The sequence below is a fragment of the Staurois parvus genome, unplaced genomic scaffold, assembly GCF_062004578.1.
Source record: "Staurois parvus isolate SC_StPar_1 unplaced genomic scaffold, SC_StPar_1.0 ptg002880l, whole genome shotgun sequence".
NCBI lineage: Eukaryota > Metazoa > Chordata > Amphibia > Anura > Ranidae > Staurois > Staurois parvus.
The window spans coordinates 44,019-50,018 of NW_028320676.1; positions in this window are offsets into that span (position 1 = coordinate 44,019).

Genomic DNA, 6,000 nt, shown 5'->3' on the forward strand with positions numbered 1-6,000 from the left:
GGAGTCGTACATTTTCTATGGCTCTAATCGTACCAAAAACACGCAGGACCCTTTTTAGGGTCCACACTAGAATCGGATCACACGGGTATTCACACCTACAGTGAAGGAGATGCGTATTTGCTCCCCCCTGATGTTGAATGTTCGCCCCTCACACAGAAATGATCAGTCTAACAATGGAATGTTCGCCCCTCACACAGAAATGATCGGTCTAACAATGGAATGTTCGTCCCTCACACAGAAATGATCGGTCTAACAATGGAATGTTTGCCCCTCACACAGAAATGATTGGTCTAACAATGGAATGTTCGCCCCTCACACAGAAATGATCGGTCTAACAATGGAATGTTCGCCCCTCACACAGAAATGATCGGTCTAACAATGGAATGTTCGTCCCTCACACAGAAACGATCGGTCTAACAATGGAATGTTTGCCCCTCACACAGAAATGATTGGTCTAACAATGGAATGTTCGCCCCTCACACAGAAATGATCGGTCTAACAATGGAATGTTCGCCCCTCACACAGAAATGATCGGTCTAACAATGGAATGTTCGCCCCTCACACAGAAATGATCGGTCTAACAATGGAATGTTCTCCCCTCACACAGAAATGATCGGTCTAACAATGGAATGTTCGCCCCTCACACAGAAATGATCGGTCTAACAATGGAATGTTGGGTGTAACACTGAGAGACAGAATACAACAACAAATTCAGCAGAAATGCGTCTAACAAATGATGACGGATCTGCATGTTCATGAGGGAAAGAAGGATTTGCTCCCCTATCATTCAGCAGGATTTCTGGCTCCCAGGTGTCTTTCATACAGGTAACAAGCTGAGATTAGAAGCAGTCTCTTAAAGGGAGTGCTGCTAATCTCATTGTGTTACCTGTATAAAAGACACCTGTCCACAGGAGCCATCAAACCATCAGATTCCAAACTCTCCACCATGGCAAAGACCAAAGAGCTGTCCAAGGATGTCAGGGACAAGATGGTAGACCTACACAAGGCTGGACTGGGCTACCAAACTATGGCCAAGCAGCTTGGTGAGAAGGTGACAACAGTTGGTGCAATCATTCACAAATGGAAGAAACACAAAACAAGTGTCAGTCTCCCTAGGTCTGGTGCACCATGCAAGATCTCACCTCGTGGAGTGTCAATGATCATGAGAACATGTGAGGAATCATCCCAGAACTACACGTGAGGATCTTGTCAATGATCTCCAGGCAGCTGGGACCACAGTCACCAAGAAAACAATTGGTACCACACTACGCCGACAAGGACTGAAATCCTGCAGTGCCCGCAAGGTCCCTCTGCTCAAGAAAGCCCATGTCCAGGCCCGTCTGAAGTCTGCCACTGAACATCTGAATGATGCAGAGGAGGACTGGTGGGAAGTGTTGTGGTCAGAGGAGACCAAAATCCAGCTCTTTGACATCAACTCAACTCGCCGTGTTTGGAGGAGGAGGAATGCTGCCTATGACCCCAAGAACACCATCCCAACTGTGAAACATGGTGGTGGAAACATTCTGTTTGGGGGTGTTTTTCTGCTAAGGGGACAGGACAACTGCACCGCATCAAAGGGACGAAGGATGGGGCAATGTACCCTCAAATCTTGGGTGAGAACCTTCTTCCCTCAGCCAGAGCATTGAAAATGGGTCGTGGATGGGTGTTCCAGCATGACAATGACCCAAAACACACGGCCAAGGCAACAAAGGAGCGGCTCAAGAAGAAGCACATGAAGGTCCTGGAGTGGCCTAGCCAGTCTCCAGACCTTCATCCGATTGAAAATCTGTGGAGGAGCTGAAAGTTCGAGTTGCCAAACGTCAGCCACCAAACCTTAATGACTTAGAGAACATGACTTAGTACTTGGTGGCAAATCCCTTGTTGGCAATCACAGAGGTCAGACGTTTCCTGGAGTTGGCCCCCAGGTTCGCACACATTTCAGGAGGGATTCTGGCCCACTCCTCTTGGCAGATCCTCTCCAATTGTTTTCTTGGTGACTGCGGTCCCAGCTGTCTGGAGATCATTGACAAGATCCTCACGTGTAGTTCTGGGATGATTCCTCACTGTTCTCATGATCATTGACACTCCACGAGGTGAGATCTTGCATGGTGCACCAGACCTAGGGAGACTGACACTTGTTTTGTGTTTCTTCCATTTGTGAATGATTGCACCAACTGTTGTCACCTTCTCACCAAGCTGCTTGGCCATAGTTTGGTAGCCCAGTCCAGCCTTGTGTAGGTCTACCATCTTGTCCCTGACATCCTTGGACAGCTCTTTGGTCTTTGCCATGGTGGAGAGTTTAGTAGCCCAGTATTTTATTTTTTTCTACAAAGTGTAAAAGTGGAACAGAATGATTTGGGGACAAGGACTAGGAATATCCCTCTAAATTTGTGAGCTTCGCCATTCGATTGGTTTATAAAGTTTTATTGTGATCAGGATGGAGAGGAGGAAGAAGAAAAGAAAAGAGAAAAAAAAAGAGAAAAAAAGAAAAGAGAAAAAAAAGAGAAGAGATAAGAAAAGAGAAAAAAGAGAGGAGAAAAAAAAGAGAAAAGAAAAGAGAGGAGAAAAGAAAAGAGAAAAAAAAAAGAAAACAGAGGAGAAAAGAGAAAAAAAAAGAGAAGAGAAAAGAGAAAAAAAGAGAAAAAAAGAGAAGAGAAAAGAGAGGATAAAGGAAAAGAGAAAAAAAAGAAAGGAAAAGAGAGGAGAAAAGAAAAGAGAAAAAAAAAGAGAAAAGAAAAGGGAGGAGAAAAGAGAAAAAAAAAGAGAAGAGAAAAGAGAAAAAAAGAGAAAAGAAAAGAGAAAAAAAGGAGAAAAGAAAAGAGAGGATAAAAGAAAAGAGAAAAAAACAAAGGAGAAAAGAAAAGAGAAAAAAAAGAAAAAAGAAAGGAAAAGAGAGGAGAAAAGAAAAGAGAAAAAAAAAAGAAAAGAGAAAATAAAAGAGAGGAGAAAAGAAAAGAAAAGAGAAAAAAAACAGAAAAGAAAACTACAAAAGTTTACTTTTGGGCACAATGCCCTTAACCAAGATGGCGGCCGATCTCTGCGTCCCTACGTACGAGGCCAGCGCCCTGGAAGAACGTGCCTCCGGACGCTCCCGTGACGTAGAGCCATTTTATTGGTCGATGTCAGGCATTTGGGGTTTCGAACTACTGGCGGTTACCGAGAGGAGAGAGCGACCGAGAGTGACCGGGGCCGGTGAGGTGAGGAGAACGGAGTGTGTATGTGGAGGGTCCCGGGGAACGGCCGGTGTACCGGGACTGGGGAGGGGGGGCGATAATGATCAATAATACCAGGAGAGCGCCCCCTGGTGGAGGGGTTGGCAGATCAATACTGAGAGAGGCAATACATTGATCGATAATGATTATCGATAATATAATGATAGAACGCCTATTAGCAGGGAATGTGTGTACTGGATGAAGGGGAGCAAAGATCAATACTGAGATCCGATCATATAATACAGGATCAATACTGAGATCCGATCATATAATACAGGATCAATACTGAGATCCGATCATATAATACAGGATCAATACTGAGATCCGATCTTATGATTCAATGCTTTGAAAAGGTACAAATATACAAAATGATACAATAATGGAGGAATGAATGCTTGGAGATACAATTCTGTAATGCAACCCAGGGATACAATGTAGCGATGATCCAATACGGTGATCTGTTACAATGTAGCGATGATCCAATATGGTGATCTGTTACAATGTAGCGATGATCCAATATGGTGATCTGATACAATGTAGCGGTGATCCAATACGGTGATCTGTTACAATGTAGCGGTGATCCCATATGGTGATCTGATACAATATAGCGATGATCCAATACGGTGATCTGATACAATGTAGCGATGATCCAATACGGTGATCTGTTACAATGTAGCGATGATCCAATACGGTGATCTGTTACAATGTAGCGATGATCCAATATGGTGATCTGTTACAATGTAGCGATGATCCAATACGGTGATCTGTTACAATGTAGCGATGATCCAATATGGTGATCTGATACAATGTAGCGATGATCCTATATGGTGATCTGATACAATGTAGCGATGATCCAATACGGTGATCTGATACAATGTAGCGGTGATCCAATACGGTGATCTGATACAATGTAGCGGTGATCCAATACGGTGATCTGATACAATGTAGCGGTGATCCAATACGGTGATCTGATACAATGTAGCGGTGATCCAATACGGTGATCTGATACAATGTAGCGGTGATCTAATACGGTGATCTGATACAATGTAGCGGTGATCTAATACGGTGATCTGATACAATGTAGCGGTGATCTAATACGGTGATCTGATACAATGTAGAGGTGATCCAATACGGTGATCTGATACAATGTAGCGGTGATCCAATACGGTGATCTGATACAATGTAGCGGTGATCCAATACGGTGATCTGATACAATGTAGCGGTGATCCAATACGGTAGCGGTGATCCCATACGGTGATCTGATACAATATAGCGATGATCCAATATGGTGATCTGTTACATTGTAGCGATGATCCAATATGGTGATCTGATACAATGTAGCGATGATCCAATACGGTGATCTGTTACAATGTAGCGATGATCCAATATGGTGATCTGATACAATGTAGCGGTGATCCCATACGGTGATCTGATACAATATAGCGATGATCCAATACGGTGATCTGATACAATGTAGCGATGATCCAATATGGTGATCTGTTACAATGTAGCGATGATCCAATACGGTGATCTGTTACAATGTAGCGGTGATCCAATACGGTGATCTGTTACAATGTAGCGATGATCCAATACGGTGATCTGTTACAATGTAGCGATGATCCAATACGGTGATCTGTTACAATGTAGCGATGATCCAATATGGTGATCTGTTACAATGTAGCGATGATCCAATATGGTGATCTGTTACAATGTAGCGATGATCCAATACGGTGATCTGTTACAATGTAGCGGTGATCCCATACGGTGATCTGATACAATGTAGCGGTGATCTAATACGGTGATCTGTTACAATGTAGCGGTGATCTAATACGGTGATCTGATACAATGTAGCGGTGATCTAATACGGTGATCTGATACAATGTAGCGGTGATCTAATACGGTGATCTGATACAATGTAGCGGTGATCCAATACGGTGATCTGATACAATGTAGCGGTGATCCAATACGGTGATCTGTTACAATGTAGCGATGATCCAATACGGTGATCTGTTACAATGTAGCGATGATCCAATATGGTGATCTGATACAATGTAGCGGTGATCCAATATGGTGATCTGTTACAATGTAGCGGTGATCCAATACGGTGATCTGATACAATGTAGCGGTGATCCAATACGGTGATCTGTTACAATGTAGCGGTGATCCAATACGGTGATCTGATACAATGTAGCGGTGATCCAATACGGTGATCTGATACAATGTAGCGGTGATCCAATACGGTGATCTGATACAATGTAGCGGTGATCCAATATGGTGATCTGTTACAATGTAGCGGTGATCCATTACGGTGATCTGATACAATGTAGCGGTGATCCAATACGGTGATCTGATACAATGTAGCGGTGATCCAATACGGTGATCTGATACAATGTAGCGGTGATCCAATACGGTGATCTGATACAATGTAGCGGTGATCCAATACGGTGATCTGTTACAATGTAGCGGTGATCCAATACGGTGATCTGTTACAATGTAGCGGTGATCCAATACGGTGATCTGATAAAATGTAGCGATGATCTGACAGCTTTACTGCGTATGAAAAGCCTAGACTTGTTTGGGGAGGGGTCAGACCCCCCCCCCGGTCAGGTTTGGAAATGGAAGTCTCCCTGATGGGACCCGAGAAGTCTCCTCCACTCCATTCTCTGTCCAAAGCTTTATAAATCGGTATAATCGGCATCTTCACGTTTTTTTTTAATTCGGTTTATTTTTTTCATTCTTTCAGCCTAAAGGCGACTGGAAAGCGAATCTTGAACTCTGCGAATCGGCG